A 21,999-nucleotide genomic window follows, 5' to 3' on the forward strand; every position below is an offset into this window, starting at 1 on the left:
AGATACCGATATGAATCCGATAGTGTTTTTTAATCAACAAAACTGTTTTTTAAATATCTTGCTGCATTTTGTATAAGTTCATACTCAAGTTTAAAACAACAACTACACTAAAGCTATTCTGTTATACCTGTATGCAAAAAAAAAATTTCATAGTACAGCAATACTGATCAATCTAATAAACTTAAACCTACACCATCCTCCCTATTCTGGTATTTTAAAGAGTACTTAGCATAAATATTAAGCAACCTAACTAATAGGGTTCCAACTCCCAGCAACAACAAAAATAAATAAATAAAAAATAGGGAACCACCCCTCACGCTCCACCTCATGATGCTTAATCGACGTAATCAACCTTAATTTGATGCAGTGTGAAAAAAAATGCACAGAAATCAATTATTTTTCAAGAAATATTAAATAGATTCAACATCTTTCTTCAACAAAATTGCAGACTGCACAGATGGTACCTTCCCAAAGGAAAAAGTACTATAGCTTACTAGGGTGTATATATATTAGACTTAATAGTTACTATATACAGTAATTGACTTCTATTCATTTTACATCAAATTAAAACTTTGGGTGTAAGATAATTATTTATTAAAAGCTAGACATTTTAAATGAGAATAAGAAAGAAAAGTATGTCTTTGTGCCCCCTTTTCACTGTTAATGCCCTATTGGCCCCCCTGGCTAAACTTTGCTAGATCCGCCCCTGCACAGTTACCAGCGTCAGCTAAGTAGAAAAAGATCCTGGAGTAGAAAGTAATAATAAATAAATTCTAACAACAGCTTATCAAGCTTAAACGTGCTGCTGTTGTTCAGCCGCTGGTTTCCTCATTCTGGTGCAAAGTGGGCCAAAAGCAAACCAGAGACACGGACTCGCGACAGAAAAGCCGATCAGCTGATCATTAGCAGTTTCACGATTGAAGTAGCAGCAAGAAGAGGCAGTCGCTCCATATATCGCTTGTTAAGCTTAACGCAGGAATGCTTTACAAACATTCAGAGATGGACTTACACACTTGCTTTACTTCTCTCGGGGATAACTTTGTCGGAGATGAAATGCCGGGTTGCTAGCGAAGCTCCAAATGCTATCCAGACCACCAACAGGTCCCGCATGCCATAGCCGCTCTATCACGTGATGCATACTGCTCCGACGTGCTAACGTTCTGAGGTGAGTTACGGCGCGTTGCAAGTTTTGTGAGGTGCTTTCGTGATATTTAATGGATCGGATTACATTTTTTATTTTTCTCCGATATCCGATCCAGTAATTTAGGTCAGTATCGGACCGATACCGATACGTAATATCGGATCGGTCCATCTCTATGTGAAACAGGTAAAATATGACTGCTCGTAAGACAAAACAAGATATTTCAAGACATCACCTTAACTTCATAGAAAGTGAAAGCAAATAATTATTTAATTAGTTGTGTGATAATACTCCAAAGATGTAACACCCTAGTGCATTTCACACTTTAATAAACATCTCTTCTCCCTGTGTTTCCCCTGCAGGTCAGCTAGAACATTAACAAAGTATTGCCGCAAACTGGACATATGCACAGCTGCATCGTTTCAACAACTGGGTAATATTCATCCACTGCATTAAACACACAAGTCAAATACAGGTTCTGACACTCTGCTGCATCATCACAACATTTTAAGACACTTATTTGTTTGGTTTATTTGCACATTTTGGCTCTAAACTGTATTCTTAATAAGGCACGCACATTTGGTTTACACTGCTCTGCCATCAGTTTAGATAAGATCATTTTTTCCCCTTGGTCTTTAAGTTGCATCTGCAGCTCCAGTACTTCTGCTTTAGCTTCAAACTATCAAGACTATATACTGTATTATATGTACTGCATCAGTGCAGGCTTGTATATCTCTGCGTAGGCACAAGCACAAAGGAAACACTGGTTCACAAAAGGTTCTATTGGGCAAAAGCGCCACATGAGCCCCGTCAAAAGCTCCACAGGAGCCCTTACAAAGCTTAACCGTACAACGACTTTAAATCAACAATTATTCTTTGGATTGTGTGCAGCATGAAAGGGTTTGCATGCAGTCACAATATTGCAAAGACATATCAAACTCTGCAGTTAACCTGAGCCCTAGCAATCTTTTCAGCCTTTATTGGATCACTGTTTCAGGCACAGTGCGTACAAACTCAGCGCAGTTCCAGCAACAGTACACAGGCCTTTAAATAAAATAGCTTTGATGAACCCAGTGTACACTTCCCAGCAACAACCATTAATCACTAGCTAGTGAAACATTTAGCCAATAAGATGAGACTATAGTTTACTGGAACTAATAAATAAAGGATTGTTTGCTATCCCCCCCATGTGGCCAGAAATCTATGAATGCAGTTTTTAAAAGATTTTGGCATTAATATAAGAAGCCCCAAAATATTTAGATATTTCCCAACAGAGAACACAAGTTATCACCAATCATTTCTGAGCAGATTTAGATCACAAACTAAGACGACTGCCTCCTGGTTTGGTTTTGGCAGCAGGCTTCATTTTATTTCAGGCTCAGTTGAGCATATGTTTTTTAATGCTCTACATTTAATCAGCAGCTCTTTTTTCCCTCCTTCCCACAAAAATTCAAAGAAACGGCCCGAGCCTGAAGAGAGATCTCTCTCAGTTTTGCCCTCAAATCAAAAGTACAGCTCCCGGGATTGTTTTACAGTATTGGTTATTTAAAGGAAGCTTTGTGCTTTTTAGGAAACAATTAAGTTCTAGGCATGCCATTTGCCACAGTGAGCGATGCTTCAGAAGGGGAGAAACTTGTGCAAAAAAACATTATCGTGCCACCAGTACCATATTGTCATGAGAGTCTTCTTGTTTTCTAATTGTGCAGGGATTAACAGCAGACATTGCTCCAGCAAATCATATGTGAAGAGTGTGGGAGAAAATGAGAAGTAGCTTAAGTGGGTGAATGACTGAGAGAGCAAGTGTGTACATTACAGAGAGAGAGAGAGATTTTTTCTTTGGGAGGGGGAGAGTGCAATAAATCTAGGACAGGCACTGACTGCAGGGTGAGGGGTGGGAGGGATAGTGAGGTAGAGAGGATTTCAGAGAAAAGAAGGCAGAGCTGAAGAGGGAGGGATATAAAAGCAGTCAGGAAAAGGAAGAGAGCCTCAAATGCATAGTTTCATTGTGAGGTGGCAGATTTGATGTATATTAATCCTTCAGAGGGACAGGAGGAGCTCAGACTTTAGACCAATGTTGTAAGATTACATGGCATGCAGCGAGTTTTCCTCAAACTCCTAAAAATGTCGGCCCGAGTATGCCCACTGATCCATAAGAGTCTGTGTCTTTACTACTGTGCTGATTTCGATTTTTTTCCGCTCTTCCTCTGACCAGAGGAATCAATCTGCTGCTAGAGTATTTTCCTCTGTCTGTAAAACTTTCCTCTTCAAGCAGTAGGAGGCCGTAAAACCAGAAACCTATTCTTTCCAATGAATAGAAGATTGTTTCACTGTCCCATGATAGTATAGATGTCTTCCTCTGAAGTCTTTCCACCCTCGCAGAAACTCAAGTGTGAGATAGTTTCGTTCAGAAAATGAAAAGTGACTCGATACCGGCTGCTTTTTGGTCCGAAAACATTAGCAGCGGCTTTCACAACCCCATAATGACCCATTTTTAGTAAAGCAAAAGCCTATTGGAAAGCTTTTACAGCAGACAACTTTATTCTGTATCTCTACTTATAAAACCTTGATGCTATTTTAAACCAACCACAGCTCTAACCAATAAAGCTGCCATTAAAATGTCGGATAGTACATGATAGAAAATCTTACCGACTTGTTCTTGTACGAGGTGGCTCCTGATCTTAATATAACTGGGGGGGGGGGGGGGGACTCATTTTTGAATGAGACCACCTGATTTATCAACCACACCAATTCAAACTTGCTAAAAGACGTATGAGTGGCCCAAAAGTTTGCAGCTGCTTTCTAGACATTTACAATTATAGGCTGCTTAAAAGCACTCCCTTAACAACTTACTGCATGAAGTTACAAATATTCTCCTATTCACTCATTCAGAGACAACTAAGGGAGCAGGCCTGCTATGAAAGTATCCCCTGACAGTAGAAACATCTGGGTCTAATCTGGGCAACTTCTGGCATGCACAGTTAAGGCACTGGCAGGTGTTGAGTGGGCCAAATGTAGCTCAGAAGTCACGGAGCAGACTAGACAAGGGTTATGGCATGTGTACAGGAGAATGTAACCTAATTGTGACACAACCTAACATCTGGCCCATATAAGGTGGAGCGAGGCTGACATAAGGCGCAGAGACCTAAATGTATTCCTCATAAAGCTACACACACATATTCATCCAAACATTCACTGCCATTTGAGGATGGTCATGTGTGTTTTGATCAGCAAGATGATCAACTCACTGCACTCGGAGCACCTTTATTACTAAAACCTTTATTCTGGTGATTAAACCAGAAACTGAGATGCAGCTGCGGTTTTAGCTGAAATGCAACAAGCAACATCTGAATGTAAACACAGTCACTGCAACACAGAACTATTTGATTAGACTCTGCGGCAAGCAATTAAAAAGAAGAAAAGAAAAAGAAATGGTACCAGCAACTGATTTTGTTCCTTTCCTACATCCTGTAATGAATAAAAGGAAAACTCCCTCTTTCAAGGTGTCCAGTGCTTGGCAGGCTTAGCTTGAGCACAGTTTGTTTCCTTGTCTTAATGCCTGTCCAGTTAATTTAACTGCAGCAGCTGAGGCTATGTGGATGCCTAATTAATGGTCCAACTCTGGCTGGAGACATTGTGGGCTGTCTGCAGAGAGAGCAGCCAGACTCTGGGCATGAAAACTGCTCTCAGAGACAGCTCCAGCAGCCACTCAACCACTTCTGACTGTATTGACTTTGAGCTTCTCGGCTTTTCAGCTGCCTCTGGGTATTAAGGTATTAACAAATCTTTGTTGTTGTTGCTGTGTTTTAAATACTTTTCATCCCCACAAAGCTTCTTGAAAGTGTCTTAGATGATAAACTGCAGCTTAAAAATTGCTGAAAGTTTGTGTATGTTCTAATTTGTATCTATAAAATAAATTCAGCACAATGTCTCCTAAGACCAACAACTCTGCCTCGGTGCTGAAATGTAATGTGCTATGCTATGCTCCTTTAACCACGGGATATTGCTGTAGACCAAGTTGTCCTGGAGTGAAAGTAATCAATCTCTTAAATGATAAATGGCTGTATGCATACATATGTATATACACAGGGCCTTTATCCCAAAAAAACTCACATTTACGACAAAGGGTGGCAGCAAGCTTTAATGCAAGTTGCTGGCCTGTCCACTGGGAGCATTTTGCAGTTCAGTGTATAGCTTAAGGACATTTAGAGGGTATGTATTAAACTGCCACCCTCATGATTAGTGGACAATCCACTCAATCCCCTGAGTCCCAGCCAGCAATCATCTATTTTAATGCAAAGAAAATAAGTTATTCAAGATGTCGGATGCATCAGAAATTTCCTAACCAATGATTCCTTTCAGTGTCCTTCACTGCTGCAATCTGGCATCTGCCTCGCTTATGATCTTAACAGCCTGATCTTTTCAACGTCGTGTACTCATAACTAAAGCAGTTGTGCTCAACTGCATTTTGCATGTTTTTGGAAACAAAAACATTGTTAGAATATCTGCAACAACAACAAACAGCTAAGACCTCAATATAATTCACCACCACCTTATTACTGCCATTTATTTCCAAAGTGTTATGAACTCTATTGATGAGCCTCCCAGATTCCAATGGCTGGGCTAAAATTGGTGGAAATGGCTTGTTTGCTGGATGGCACAAATGCTCTAAGAACCAGTTCAAGACCTATAATTTGATGGGATCTTTGGTCATTGGTCGCCGTCTTTCAGTCCTTTCAAAGAAATCAGAGTTTGTGGGCACAGCCCAAAGCTGACTAAACCTCGGTAGCTGTATTGATGATCCCAAGCTTGTCTTAAACTTGCAGACCAAGGCTACGTCCACACGTACACGGGTATTTTTGAAAACTTCCGTTTTCGTTTTAAAAAATAATCCCGTCCACACATAAAGGCAGAAATGAAGGAAAACGCTGCTATGAACATGCCAAAGCAACAGGTAGCGATATATTCCTAACCGTGTAGAAATGTTGGCCAATCAGAAGTCTAGAAGCCTCGGTGGGAAATAGTAAACAAAGCTGGGGCATAGAAGCAGAACCGAGTCGTATGTGTGGAGGGACAGTAACTGTGTGTATATGTAAGCATTTAAACACTGCAGAGAGGACAATTAACAGTAACAGTATTGTAGAAATTCATTTCACCGAAACAATAACGTGGCGCACAGTGTGACGTCAAAAAAGGCGCACACCTTTGACGCTGCGTTTTCTCCGTTTTTCTCGTCCACACGTAAATGCAAAAACTGAGTTTTTGAAAATATCCACCCTGGCAGGCGTTTTTAGAAATCTCTGTTTTCAGTGACCGAAAACGGCGTTTACGTGTGGACGAAAGGTGCAAACGCATAGAAAAATCTGCGTTTTCAAAAATACCCGGGTACGTGTGGACGTAGCCCAAATGGAAAAAAGCCAGATTATCTATCACCTAACGGTAATGGCCACATGCAAAGCGTCAGTGCTGACAGGATGAAGGAAAAAAAAAACAAACAAAAAACCTTCAAAACGCTTTGTTATATTACGGGTCTTATTGTTGCATACTTTATCCATTAGAAAGTGCTGTGCAACTTCCCTGTTGGCATCACATGTTTAGTTTGAAAGAAAATAGTCAACATACGCTCCAGCTCTAATGACAGTGACCTTGATAAACACCAAGCCAAATACACTAAGCAACTGTCAAAATGTATGTAATGTATATAATCAGTGTAATTACCTCAGCAAGAGTGGTTTGTGAATGCTGGAGAAAAAGTAACACATCATCAGCATAAAGACAGATTTTATGTTTTACATTCTTGCACTTCATATAATTAATCACTACAGTCTGTCTAATTTCTGGTACTAGTGGTTTAATAAAGGTTGCATACAGTGAGTGGGAGAGTGGGCATCCCTGCCGGGTGCCCCTCTGGAGACAGAAGCTGAAAGATGTTTGGTCTGTCCTGACACGTGCTGTTGGGAAACTGTATTTGTCACCAGATTATTAAAGAGATTCCAAAACCTAAATTGCATAAAGTTGCAAATAAAAATTTGGGGTCAACAACATTTGGGCCATATACACTGAGAATGCATAACTTTTTGTTATGTATAAATAATTATTAGAAATCTCTGTGAAATTAACATTTTCTTGTATTAAAGTTGCTCCTCCTCTTTGCTTAGAGTTACAGTAGCCTCAGAACACATTAGGAAACAGCGTCATGTAGTAAGACAACATCTGCCTGTAGCCTCTTCTCTCTGGAGCAAGCGCCACGCACAGCACGAGTAGACCCGAGTGGTGCTTGATTATATCTCTGATTATACGAGTGAACATTAACTTATATGAGCGAGTGTGTGTGCACCTGTGTGTGCGTGAGTCGTATATGTCTGTGTGCGCTGTGAGGCCGTATTGGATGTGCTGACGCCGAGTGCTCGAGCGTGCCATGCAGATGAAATAATCTTTGTGTGAAGATCGAGGGTGCAGAAGCAGAAAAAAGGAAAGAAAAACTAATTGGGAAGGGGTTGGAGGTGAGAGGGAGTGAAAAGAATAACAAACAGCCCATAACCTTAGAGGAAAGCTGTGTGTGACTAAGTAGGAAAACAGCTGATCTGTGCAGTGAGAGTAGGGAGAAAAATGAAAAACATACAAAGGAGCAAAAGGGCTGCAGAGACTGACGGTGATTTATCCGATATGACGTCACGTTGAATTAACAAAGTGTCATGAATAAGCTAAATCGACAAAACGGGATGAGGAGGAGAGTAAATTTAGTGGATTCTTACATCAACCGGGGAGTGGTGCTGGGGTCGCAGTAGAGCAACTGTCAAAATGTTTCTGTAGGCCTATTACAAAACACCAAGAAAGTACATGTTCCCCCTGCCCAGGTTTCTTTTAACATAACAGCAGACACAATGAGTTATGAACAGTGAAGACGACGTGTACATCGGGGACGTCAAACGATACTTTTCTAATTAAAACACCTGATTGAATTGAGGCCGCACAGGTGATTTCAATTTTAATTGAGAAGTTGTCTTGAGGGATACTGTAATTGAATTTACATGCTATTACAATTTTTATTTTTGCTCCCTATTACTGCAATTAATCAGTGTAATCTTTTTTTCTCCAGTAGTTAAGATAATAAAATCATCAATGACTGTCACACTAGAAGGAACAATGACAGGTACAAAGGGGGGGGGGAAAGGCATTAGTAATATTTAAGGTAATGACATTGTTCTGTTATTGAGGTTTTTCCATTTAAAAGTTTATGGTTATAGCCAAATTTAGTTAGAAAAACTATTATGACAGTAAACACAGCAGTGAAATCATTATATTAAATAAAGTGCTAGAGCTCAGAGTGAAGAGGCTGAAGCAAAACAACTGTTAAGGCACTTTGCTTTTTGAACTGAAGCCATGTAGAACACAGCTTACCCAACTGTTAATTACCAGATGCTCCCCTGGTTACATGATTGTGTCCAAAAGTAAACCACATACTGTGCATGAAGAGGGGCGTTTGTTTTTTCTTAAACTCAAAGAAAAAGTGCTCCAAAAAATAATTTTGTTGTTTGTTTTTTTTAGGTTAATTAAAAAACAGTGCTGTAAAGATGGTGGTGTTAGCTTTGGAAAGAAATTAGCTGGCCGTTTCTTTCCAAATGGCTGGCTAACAGGATAAGCACCGAATTAACTGCAGGGGAAGAGTTTGATTACAAGCTCATTAAGTTCAATTCGAGCCAAGTATGTGTAATCACTTAGTTTGACATAGATTTTTCCGATTAAAAATGAACACAATCTTAACCCTACTGAGATAACTCTGCAATAAACATAAGGCACCCCTTGGGCTTATATTTAAAAAAGGACATGAAATGTGAATGTGAATGTCTAAAGAGACCTACATAAATATCTAAACTGAGATGGCACAAAGAGATTCTAAACAACTAGAAAAGAATAAAAATAGAAGGAAAGTGATTGCAGTGACACACGAATTGGCCTCAAGGTATCAGCCAATGAATACAAAGAGGTGCAATATAACAACAAACAGATGCAAAACAACTACAATAATGACACAAAAGGAAAAACTAAGAAGCCAAAATAAAATTTAAAATGTGCCAAAATTACATTCTTCATCTTGTGTCTCTACCTGCACTCATTTACCAACATCTTAATTTAAGATGCATCTATTTAAACTCGTTTAAGATGGCGAAAATGTTGCCACTATGACAGAATGACATGGCTTTGTTCCGTAAATGGTATGTTAAAATAAATAAAGAACACAGCCAACGCTACATCACATACGTCAGACTCAAATGGGAATCCCATTTCGGAGTCTCGACTTTAGCATTTGGGCTATCGCCACCTTAATTTTTCTTTTGAGCCAATAAACTAAATCTTTCTGCTTCCACAGGAGCAAAGCACTGCTGTCTATTTGAAAGAATGTACCTTTACACTCGCTTCTTTTCAAACCCAGAGGCCACATCCTTTTTTTATTAGTCTAGAATTTGTGCTCATAACATTAAACTGAATGACTTACTTATCTCAGTTCGCACTACGTCTGAGCTTTAATTAAATCAACAGTGAAATCCAAGCCAGTGACAAGAAATGATCAGAAAGAAAATGTTGTAAGTGTAATAATGCTTCAGGAAAGACGAATCCTGTGTCTTTTAATAGTCAAATTAAGAGCCAGAACAGGTACTGCTCAACTGAAATGCTTAAAAATGAGCGAGAGAAAGGATTGAATGATTTGTTGAAAACCGCCTGCTTTGTAAAGAGCTAAACAATCTCCCACAGTGAAATTCACACTCTGAGGAAAATATTGGGCTTCTCAAGAAATGTAAAATATAAATGATGGTATAAACTAACAAGCAGTGAAGTTTTTGTTTGTGGGTTAAATGCGAGTATATTAAGGTTTATTCCTGTGTTGAGTTTCAGATCTCGTCTCTTACTTCCTTAAAGCTTCATTTTAAATTGTGTCAAATATAAATTCAACCAAAAAAAAATGATTGATAGGAGAGTTTCTGTGACTTTATTTTCCACCCATAAACCCACTGTGCAATGAGGTGGTCCTTATGATTTATCATTTCAGGATCTATTGTTTTGATCGGCCGCTTGATGAATTGCTGTGAAACTCGTGCGATCATGCCACAAAAACCTTCTGGGCTTCCTCACATTCCTGCATTAGCTGATTTGAAAAAGAAGCAGAGTGGAGCCAAGAAATTCGATTGGTGAGAACTTGAAGTGTATTGGATACAAATGTCCCTCTGGGGCAAAACGTAACGTGTTCCGGTCTTCAGGAAACTGAAGATTTATTTTATGTTGTGTAGATTTAAATCTGGGCTGAAAGAAACCTCAATCCAATACGTGTAACAGTTGTATATAAACTGAGTGCTCTAATACCTACTAATAATGGATTAACAACCAGATGGCACAACAGTGGATCAACAGTCAGTCTGACAGAATGTGGATCACATGTCGCCGCGTTCGCTCCCTCACAAAAAAATCAGGGGAGAAGTGTAGAGCTCTGCATTGTTCTGCACAGACTCAAAATGTGCTGATGTCAGTCGTTTGGTGATTAGACCTCAAACAGTGCTGCCCAGATAAATAAATTTTAAAAAAGTTCTTGTTATTTATGGGTTTTTGGACTGTAAAGTTACAGCTTTGTCGAAAAGCCCACAGATCCCAAGGTAGTCAGAAGAATGAACTTTGTGAAATGGCAAACGCAGAGCTGGTGTAGCCTGCAGGTATGATAGACAGCTGAGATGGGTTAAAGGTTTGTGGAAATGCAGCCAGAACTGCCGAAGCTAATTTGTCTTCTAAGATGAACCATATGGACAAAAGAGTTGGGGACTGGTACTAGAGAGCTTGAGGTGTGTGTGCGTTTCTGTGTGCAGAAGGAAGCTGAAGACATGGCATACATCCTCTGCCAGGTGAACATGCTGTTGAATACTAAGACTACAGTGGATGCAACTTTGTTGTACATTGTGCACTGTTGTTGTAGAAAATTTGAAATCAGTGCAGGTGAGCAGCAAAACTTTACTATTTCTTGTTACATTTGTCATTATTTGATCTGATTTACAGATTTGCTTAAGCATTTTAGTTAAATCTCACTTGGGCCTGGTGATGGGGGCAAGCTCTATATAAGAGTTGGACATGTAGCTATCGACCACTGGTTTGTTTCAAGTCATGCAACCTCAACATTAGCATTTTGGCTTTCACCATCTTTGCCTTTCTTAGAGCCAAAAGACAAGGAGAATGTTATCAGCTCACACTAGCTGGCTCGGTGAGCAAATGGCATCCTTTACCGACTGCTCTGTGCTGACACGAATGCTGATTAGTGCTAAATAACAAACTAATATTATATTAGAATTTCTATCCCCAAAATTGGCACGCAGATTTCTTGGACAGGCTCTTAGTATAATTAATCACACAGAAAGTCATAATTATTTGTTGAATAATGGCATTAAAAGTGCTTCAAAACAAGGTTAAAGAGTTCTAGTTCAATGCCTTGAGTAAGCTAAGGCTATAGTAAACAGCTAACAGCCTGTAAGAGTTTTGGCACTCATTTTTGCTCCAGAGATTTCTGCAATAGGACAAAGTTAATATATTCAGCAATTCTCTGAAACATCTCTACATAACTGAAGGATGTTCATTTCAGCCTTACATTAAACAGAGTTATTAATCACCATATGTTTGGGTATGAATTTAGAGTAAGAGCTTAACACTTAAGAAACATAGTCCAGCAGGTACCTAAACAACATTAAAATAAATCTTAATTCTATTTTAGTCACTATAAGCACTAGTTTACACTATTGATTCAACAATTTTTTTATTAAGCATAATTTCCAATATCCAAGAGGCTTGGGAGACTAAAATGCTAATACATGCGCAGCAGCGTAAGTAAATATTTGTGTAATCTCTTCACTGTTATTGAAGACAAAGTTGAAAGTAAACTGGGGGGACTAGCACCAAATCGTTCACGGCAACAAACCTGATCAAACTCTAAAGTTACCCTCACCCAGCTGAACATGGACATTTTAAAGGGGCCAACAAAAAAATTAGCTAAAGCTAAAGTTAGCCAGAGCCTGGGGCGTAATTTCCAGTGGGGTTAGGGGGGTTATGGACACCCCCCCCCCAAATAATCAGACCCAACCAATATAACCCCTCCAATAAAATTATTATAAAAAATTATGAATCATCTGGGAATTTACCGAGATTTATTTATTTAGATCTTGACCCATCCCCCAATGTTCAGCACAAAGTTACACCGATGGCCACAGCTCAGGGCTAGCAACAAGCTAGCAGCTTCGGTATGAGCAAAAGATCTTAAAAAAAAAAAAAAAAAAAAAAAAGTAGAAATGATGAGTGAAAAGCAAAATGTCCTATTATTTAGCGCATTTGTAAAAATACTGGAAAATGATGCAAATAACTGGCATTCACTTTGTAATATAAATCTGTTAAATATGATTTTGTTTAGTAAGTGTTTTTCATTTAAGCTGTAGCTCATTTGAGTAGCAGAGTGCTTTATCTTCAGTTGTTTCAGTGAAAAAAAAGATCTTTTAACTCACTGCAGGCAAAAATCAATGTTTTTTATTATGAAAAGATTTACATTAAAGAAAAGCTTATTATGTGCTGCAAGTTATACTCCTCACAAATAAGAATCGAGCAAGAAAATTACAATTGTTCCATTGGTATTTAATCTCCTAGTTTGATAGTTAGCATCATTTTGACAGCACCATTGTTTAAAGAAAAAAAACATCCAAGTGTTGCATTCAAGATTGTGCTGCCATTGTACAGATTGAGTTATGAATTAATGAATTGAATAAATAAACACTGTACTCCATAATGACCACGGCCAGCTGCATTTCTGGCTTGGGGTGAGGAGGAAGAAGGCGAGCTGGAAATGAGGGAGGAGAGAGCGAAAGAGAAAGAAAAGATGAAGATCTACATGTACAAATGTTACATGGCCATATATAGTGTAAAAGAGCTATATGTGATCTTTGAATTAAAAGTAACATATAAGAGGTACTAAGAAAGTGGACGGTCTCCAGCCACATACATAAACATAATTATGCAGATTGCGTCAGACAACTATATACACTAATGAATGTATATTTGAGCATCTTCTCTTTTTCTATTAAATAACCTAAAAAAAAAATTACTCTGACTTATAGGAGCTCATGTATGTAAGGTTATTTAAAAGATTATCTCCTTGGTAACACTGACTTATAGTCTCAAACTGCAAACCAGACTGTAAGAAGAACGGCCCAAAACACCTGATATCACGCAAGATGGTTTCATCAAAATCAAACGGGTGTCAAAGATTATGACTTCAGTTTCTCAGCCTTTCTCCTCTCTGCAAGTACACACAGCACACCTGAGCACAGAAACAAGTTGGGAAAAATAAAAATCAATGAAGTATACACAATCTCCAAGGAACACGAACACGCTCCCGCCTTTGTATTTCCACCGTCTCCCCCACAGTGTTGATCTCCAGACTCCTATTTTTCTACTGATCTGTGTATCTTTAGCTGGATCTCAGACAACTCAAATCAGCTTACTGGGAGTCCTTGAGGGAAATACTTTCATATACAGTTGTGAATGGAAGAAATTAACCATCCTTCAACATTCAGCGTTTTCAACGAGAAAGCAAAATCCTCCAATATGCTCTTTTAAAATAAACCACTTAAAAGCTCATAGAGGCCTGCAATGATAAAGAAAGCACACAATTCAGCTCGATTAGCCATTCACATCTCACTGTACTAAACACTCATAATACTTTGAACACATTTGCACAAAAAGTAAACAATAACATATTTTCTTCAATTTTCTTTCCTATTCTTTTTACATTTTCTGGAACAAAATTTGTTTTAACTTGTTTATAAAGATGTTCCCTGTAGTTATTTCAAAGGCTTCAAAAAATATGATTATTTATTAATTAAGTGAATTCTTGGGTCCATAAAACTACAGTGTAGAATGAAGAAAGGAAATAAAACAGACACCATGACTGTTCAGCAAGAATAAAGAAGCAGTGTCTAAACTTTGTTCAACTAACATTCTCCAGAGGCAAAAGGCAAAGATAAGTCCTCCTGCACTGGAAATGTTTTAACTAAAGTCGTGGTTATTCCCTGCAGTCTTGACTTAATGAATGTACAGACAGGATTACAAAGATGATGGTGTGCAAGAATAAAAGACAATCTGGACTTCATGATAAACGACCAACTATACGCTCTTTGAATGCCTGGTGGTAAAATTTAAAAGAATAAATTGAGTTTGCCCCTTTAGGTAAAGTACATTAAATCCTTTTGCCTTCAATTTCTCATAACACAATGTTATTTTAAAAGATAAATTTGCCTTCTTTACTTTATTTTAGAGATCCTATACAGTATTTATTCTGAAACTTTCATAATTGTTTCTGATAAGCTGATACTCAGCTGTAAACAACAATAATATTTCCAAGAAGCACATGTGGTTTGATCTTGGGGAGTTTGCATGTTTTCCTTATGGCTGTGTGGGTTTCCCTCTTGTAGTGCAGCTTCCTGACAGTCCACAGACATGCATGTTAGGTTAATTTTTGATTCTTGATTTGCCATAGATGCAGATGTAAGAGTGCATGGCTGTCTGGCTTTCTGTGTTAGCGGCAAACCTGTTCAAGATGCACCACCTCCCACCTGAATGTCAACAGGGTTCAGCCCCCTCCTCCCCAACCCCAAGTTGGATAAGCAGTTAAGAAAATGGAAGGACAACGTAGCTTTATTGGTAAGCTGCAAACAACCAACACAAGTCAAAATTTCTTTAAAAAAAAAAGATCCGTCTTGATTCTTAGTTGCACAAGAAATATGTGGCACTGACTGACTCTGTTCCACAGGTAGGAACCAAAAGGAAACCATCATCATAGTTCAGAAGCAAAGCTGGTAAATGCCTTTTAAAATAAGAAAGGGCTTCGGTAAAACAAACATGTCAATCAAAAAGCATGAGATTTCCATACAAGATCACATTGCTGTTGCAGTTGCAGGGTGTCAGTGGAAACTACACTTCTGCTGGGCAAAGACAAAAGAAGAGGAGAGGGGGAAGGCATGTGGGAGAGACATGGAGCTGGAAGGCAGGAGGGAGACCACAGAGGAAGTTTATGAATATAATAAAGGAGAGTTAGTGTACCAGAAGAGGATGCAAGGGTGAGACGGAGGCAGGTGATCCACTGTGACGACCCCCTAAAGCGAGCAAAAGAAGACGATGACAACAACAGAAAAAAAGGGTTCTAGTCTCTATAGACTTCTTCCAGCCTGATAATAACTCCAAGGCCTGTGAATTTTTTCATGAATCATCCATTTATATACTGGTAAGGCTTAAAGATACGGACATGGCCACTTTGACGAGTGTGCCAGTTCTAGCAGTCGTTGCTGATCCCTGTACTGTCAAAAAGAGTCCAGAAACCAGTGGATAACATCTCTATTGCTACAGTTTCAATCTGTAATCTCAATATACAGAAGCACAAACTCAAACAGGCACGGTCATTAAACACAATTTTTGTTATTCGTTTTTAATTCCCGTAACTGTAGGAACTTAAATTGTCTCTACAATTAGTCACAAATCACACAACCATTTCTTTCTAATTAAGGAAATTGTGAGGAAAGTTCCTAGAAAATTATCTGGAGATCTATAATTAAAAAAAAAAAAAAAAAAACTACATTTAACAACAAAACAACAGAGTTCCCTAAATTATGATTTCCTTTATTTTTCAGTGGTGCATTTGAGACCTTCATTATTACTTTTTATTAAAGAAAAAGAAAATCACCAGTTGGATTTGTCTCCAAATATTTGAGCCTATGATGCATACATCTTATAAGACAAAGACTACATGGAGCAGTAAAAAAAAAAAAAACAAACAAACAAACAAACAACAACATTTTAAACCTTGGATGTGATTTTGAAATATTAAAGGCAACATGAGAAATCCTTAAAGCTTGCACTTGATGAATCCCATCATGTGTTTCGCAGAGAATTACAGACCTGTGGGAGTTAATTAAAAATGACAGCCACAAATCATGGAGCACCAATTAGTAGCTAATAAACACAAAAAGATCATCAATATCCAAGTGTGTGTGTACGCAGGAGATATCGCAAACCAAATGCAGTGATTATTGATCCATTTTCCTTTTTTTGCTGTTTCATCCATACATTTGTATTCATTTTCTAATCTACTTAGCACTGTGTAACTGCATAAATGGGTTTAAACTGCATTAATAAATACACGCAATTTAAAAGCGTAGCTTCTGCAATCACTTTGAGCTAGCATTTTTATCAGAATTTGTGGCAGTCCGAGATCTGAAACATCATTTTTCCCCTCTAAAATGTGAACAATACACAGAAATGATGTGACAACCTGCCATCATTCCCCCTGTGGGAGCTGTGCATCTCTGCTGTTGACACAGAACACAAAACCTAGAGGAAAAAAGGTTCCCAGCAAAGTCAAGTCCCAGTGCTATGAATGCTTCTGGCACGCGGTCCCATCTGGAAACATCGACGACCCAACCAAAATGTGAATACTTGAATAAATATTTAATAAAAATAAATAAATACTTCTGCAAAAGTCCTTGCCAAACAGCAGTCGAGCCTGGCTTTTGGTCAGGAGACCACTTTCATGTCTAAACAGCATCAGCGGGGTTTGTTATTCCTGCGCTGGCCAAATGGGCCAACTGATTGGTGGCCAGCTGCGAAGATGGGATTTTGATTTTCAGACCACATATTGGTTATCATCCTCACCATCCATATGTGTGTGGAAAAAAATATGTATGCAGCAGACAACTCAAAGGGAGTGTCGCAGATGAACATGCTCATCCAGACTGTTGGCTGGATGAGCATGTTGCTCTACATGGGCCTGATATCCACTTACAAGGACATTAAACTGCCACTGTCCTATGAAAATTTGAAACGAATATCCTCATGTGGCTCTTATTTTTCTTAAAAACAAAAATAATGTTAAAAAAAAAAAAAATCTGGTAATTCTTTGTTTTTACATTCATCGGGCCCCAATTTGCCCAAATATAAAGAGAAATTAAAAATGCATGTCATGGAAGAGTTCGGGTCTTAGGAAGTTAAAGAAGCAGTTTCACACTATGAGACTTAACTTTCTGATGACAGCAGAAGAGAGAGATTAATGATTGCTACCAAGGATGGCCATGTGTATCCTTGTTAAAGTGTCATTCAAGCCGGGAGGTTGCCTGAAGGAGACTTGAACATGTCCTTGACCCTCTCTCCTCTCTGAACACCAGTAAGGGGACCGAGTAGTCCTTCACGATGGCAGACCGGGGTGGTTTCCAGGTTACATAAGGAGAAGAGGTTGTGAATTAAGGTCATGAGAAATGTACGGCATCTGTGGGTGGGAAGTCCGTGAGAGATCACCAAGAAAGAGGATTATGGCAGGAATATCCGAGACAGTACAAGGTCACGTAAACAATTCAGCAGGCCATAAGATGTGCATATACAGGATTTCCTCAAGGAAACTGGCTGCCAGAAATGGTTAAACCTGCCCTTTAACTGAAACTTCACATCTGAAGCAAAGACTGAATCCATGAGACAAACATCCACAGACACGAGACGCGATACCCTTGTTTTTTTAATGTATAATCACGCCAGTGGTTATTAACATTTACTTAACGGGATCATTTATTTGTCTTGCTGGGCTCAGATGAGTCCTGACATTTTTCCCACGTCACTTTAAAACTCCCAAATAGCTCTTTTCTACTTCCTGAAGATTCCCATCAAGGTGCACTGATGACCACATGGAATTTTATGGCATTTGTTTTATTTACCTGCACAAAAACGAAATTGTTCATTTACAGCACTATTTTATTCTGTATGCTCGCATACATTTGTCATAAAGGAAAGAAGGGGGCTCAGTTCATTTGAGCAGTTGCCAGGAGGTGGGATTACTATATAAGACCACGACACATCTAAGGCCCTGACTGACAGCGAGACGAGGGGAAAACTAAATCGCTATCTTGTGTGGAGCAAATCACAACTAAGCAGTGCGAATGATCCCTACCAAAGTGCTTGCAGTCTATTCCAGCTATCTCTGGGTGAGAGGTAGACTATATATACCTTGGACAGATCAGCCTACTGCAAAGTTACAGGGCCACACTCACACCTACAACCCATTTAGGTTCACCAGTTAACCGAACGTGGACATCTCTGCACTGTGGGAGAAAGCCACAGTACCAGGAGGGACCTACACAATAGAGAGAAAATACCTAGAAAGCCTTTTCCTAAAATTGCCAGCAAACCTCTGGGTTAATGATATGCCTTTAATCCACTAAAAATAGAGCACAATTTAAAAACCATCTATAGTGCTCTATAAATTCACTGAATTGACTTATATTTCATTAAATGGGACGCATGTGCTCGGGGATGCGTTTGCATTCAAAGCCCCGAGGCTGTGAAACGACCTGCCCAAGGAAATCAGGTTGGATCCGTCAATACAGCAAAATCGTTCAAATCTTCTCTTAAAGCACACGCTTAGCTAATCCTGGTTTAATGTCAGTCATCTCATGTTAATGAAATTCTGCACGGTTTTTCCATCCCCCAGCAGCTGCATTACAATTATTGTGTCAGTAAACAAACTTTTTTTTTTTTTTTTTTTAAATTCCTTTCGATACCCTACGCAAACCGCACGTCCAAGCCAGGTGAAAGATGAAAGCTCAAGAAGAGCTGTGGATGATATTGCTAAGCTGCCGTTTGAAATCAAAGCTCCTAAATCAGAAAATTGATACCATGAAGATTTAAAATCTGGAGCGTCTCTAGAAGGAGTATGTTGGGACAGATGGTTAATCAAACAGTCAGAACTCCCGAAGAGATTTCCAGCGGAGCCATATACACTTTCAAATTATTTGGCTATTAGCATTTAGCAAATAATTAAACAAATTCACTCAGTGGTGATTGCGCGCGATGGCACAGCTGGCTTCAAACTGTTTGTTCTCTCTGCGTCTGGCTCAGTCCACGAACTGAATGTTGGTGCGACTGTTGTCAAACATGCGAGCGTCATCTGGGAATTCATAAATGGAGCAACACTTCCCTTTAATCCTCATTAAAAGCGTGGCAGCCGTGAGGAGTTCACTTGGTCATTTCACCCAGAATGCACATTATGCTTGAATAACAGGCGCGTGTCTGATATTTTTAACAAAATGGGGACTATTGTAGGACTATGAAAAATGACTTCCTCAAGCAGCACTGAACGTCATGCTGCAATTCTCCGGCAGTTTTGCTCTCACAGTTTGCACCTTGTTTGATTTCCCAGGGGGGCTGAGTGCTTGTTTCGGGAAGCTGGGGCTCCCATCATTCATTCGGGATCATGCTGTCAGATATCTACACATCTAAACACAACAATATGGTGGACTTATGTGGTTGTAAGTATTTCCATCCCTTGCCTTTGCACAACAGCAAAGTGAAAGTAGAGTATTTTTCTTGTGGAGGAAGAAGTGCGATGTTTGAGTAAATATTTTATTCTGTCAAAGAGAAAATGCATTTTTATTTGATTACATGCAACATCTTTATTTAAATGTGGCAGGTTTTGTTTGACTTTTTGGTCTGAAGATTGAAAACTTCACCTTTTAGACATAAAATTGATTTTTAGTTCAAGTCCTCAGAAACTCCTGCAGTAAAGAAGCTTTTCCCCACAGTTCTCAACTAGATTAAGTGATTAAAAGACAAAAATCTGTGAGCATATTTTAATCAGGTCGGCAGGGTTGCGCGGCAGTTAGCGCAGTCACCTCACAGCAAGAAGGCCCTTGGTTACAATCTGCCTGTCAGCTGGGGGTTGGAGTTTGCATGTTCTCTGTAGTCCTGAGAGCTTGAAAAACAAAAAAATAGAAGGAAATCATCTGAGAAGAAGCTTCTTCAGCTCTAAAAACAAAAGTTAGAGAGTCCCAAGTATTTAACCTCCAAATTTAACCATTTGGAGATGGTCATTGGCCCTCTATTGGTCATGCGAGTCTGTGACCAACCCATTGGTGAACAGAGGTGGTGACTTAAACCAGCTATAAATCCCATTGCAGTCTTCGGTGCTTCAACCCCCCATTTAGACCTTGCCCGAGATTACCTCAACAGGATGGCGTTAACCCCCTTAACCTGCAGTGAGTTGAATGACACACACCTTTTTTCACACCTTGGCTCATGTGATGACTCACATGATCAATAGTGAGCTAAAAACCACCTCCAAAGAGAACAGACCCCCACTAACTCTGCACCTTTTGTTTTTAACTAAAGGTTAGAGGTAAAACATCTTCAAACTTATTTTTTTAAAGCTCTTAAGTTCACAATGACCTGGATTCAAGTCAATTCATTTTTATTTATATAATGCCGAATTACAATATCAGCTGCCTAAAGGGGCTTTATATTTTATATTGTAAGGTAAAGATCCTACAATGACTGACTGTTTGTCCCAGGTGGTCTGGTTTCGTCCCACAGTCCAAAGGCATCCTTGTTGGCTTAACTGGTGATTCTAAATTGGCCGTAGGTTATCTGTCACTCCGCGTTACCCCTTTGACTGACTGGGTGTACTCTGCCTTTCACCCAAATGACAGCTGGGATAGGCTCCAGCCCAACCATGACCCTAAATTGGATAAGGGGAAGACAACGGAGGGATGGACATGCACCTTCCAACACAAAATGCGATTAGGTGGTGATACGTAGTTTAACCAGACCTTGTGATTACTGTTTTCATTTATATTTCTTAACCGTTTCAGCCAGTAAGAATAAATCTATACACACCACTGACAACTTGCAACATCTCCAACAGCGAGAGGTCAGGGATGAATAGACAGCTGACAGCGGCGCTTTGGCAGTAATTAATTACCAAGCCCCAGAAAGCACAGTGGGACGTTACCTCATACAGGATTCAAGGTGTGAATACACCATACCCATCAGGCTTTAACAGTCAGTGGGGGTCATTCATGATATCTCCTCTCCACCTATTCTCTGCCAAATTGAGACTGAAAACCCAGTTTGAAACAGCGAGCAACAGTGTAGGTATATGCTGAAGGTCTACATAGACTCACGGAAACCCACAGTAACATCATGAGTAACTTTAAGCTCCAATCTAGCTGGATATGTTATCCACTCTTATTCTGAAACCACACAAGGTACCAGAACAGTCTCCTAAAAATCAATAATCGCACTACTTGTAACCTCAAAACACAAAACGCACAGTTTGTCCTCCAAAATAATCAATGTCTTTGGTGTAGAGAGAGTAAAAAATGTTATCCCAAATGGCAGAAAAATAAGAAGAAGAAAAAAAAATGGTGGAGGAGGACTGTGGCCTCCTCCTTGCAAAGATGAAGCATAGATCTGGACATGTCATTTTCTTGAATTGCGAACGGTGGTGTCAAAGAAGCATGGCGTAGAAACGTATGCCGTCCCCTTGGGCCAATCAGCACGTCTCGGAAAGGCATTCGTGTGCAACAGACAGAAAGCCAGATGAACGAACGGACAGACGACAGCGGGGCAGATAGGGTTCAGTTCATACCCGGCCCAGTTTCTCTGGGGATCAAAAGTGCAACAGTTTCATCTGTTTCAGAGCTGAGCCGCACTTATAAACTTCATATTTAGAGGACATGGCTTATATTACTAACATCGGTCTGTAGTAACCAAACTACACACCAAAAAAAAAAAACCCCCAATGATAATAATAATGATAATAATAATAATAATAATAATAATAATACTGACACTGACACTCAAAAATCAAGTATAACGTCTGAAATAAATCATTTAAAAATCAATTGGAATCACAAGCCAGACTTTTCTGTCATTCAACAATTTAAAATATAATGCTGATAAACACAACCCTTTTTAAATCACCACAGAATGGATTTCCAGGAATGCTTCCTCTCACTCTTTGCAAAGTG

The 21,999-nt window shown here is 39.3% G+C and overlaps 2 long non-coding RNA genes across 5 annotated transcripts in view; one reads left to right on the forward strand and one right to left on the reverse strand.

The window, feature by feature from the left end:
* The first annotated feature begins 1,300 nt into the window (after positions 1-1,300).
* LOC113030652 (uncharacterized) lies at positions 1,301-15,752 on the forward strand. Of its 3 annotated transcripts, XR_003273619.1 has the most exons (5): positions 4,617-4,911; positions 10,188-10,326; positions 14,694-14,857; positions 14,967-15,012; positions 15,108-15,752. It is a non-coding gene; the product is annotated as an uncharacterized LOC113030652 (long non-coding RNA). The 3 variants fall into 3 exon arrangements; XR_003273620.1 differs by lacking the exons at positions 4,617-4,911; positions 10,188-10,326 and adding an exon at positions 1,301-1,574; XR_003273618.1 differs by lacking the exon at positions 10,188-10,326.
* Positions 12,732-21,999, reverse strand: part of LOC113030653 (uncharacterized) — a 29,569-nt gene continuing 20,301 nt past the window's right edge. The window contains exons 2-3 of one of the 2 annotated variants that reach the window (XR_003273621.1): positions 13,375-13,475; positions 12,732-12,995 (exon numbers count right to left, since the gene is read on the reverse strand). This is a non-coding gene — a long non-coding RNA (uncharacterized LOC113030653). The remainder of the gene's footprint in view (positions 12,996-13,374; positions 13,476-21,999) is intronic. The other variant, XR_003273622.1, reaches the window with a different exon arrangement.

The sequence above is a fragment of the Astatotilapia calliptera genome, chromosome 10 (genome assembly GCF_900246225.1).
Source record: "Astatotilapia calliptera chromosome 10, fAstCal1.2, whole genome shotgun sequence".
NCBI classification, from domain to species: domain Eukaryota; kingdom Metazoa; phylum Chordata; class Actinopteri; order Cichliformes; family Cichlidae; genus Astatotilapia; species Astatotilapia calliptera.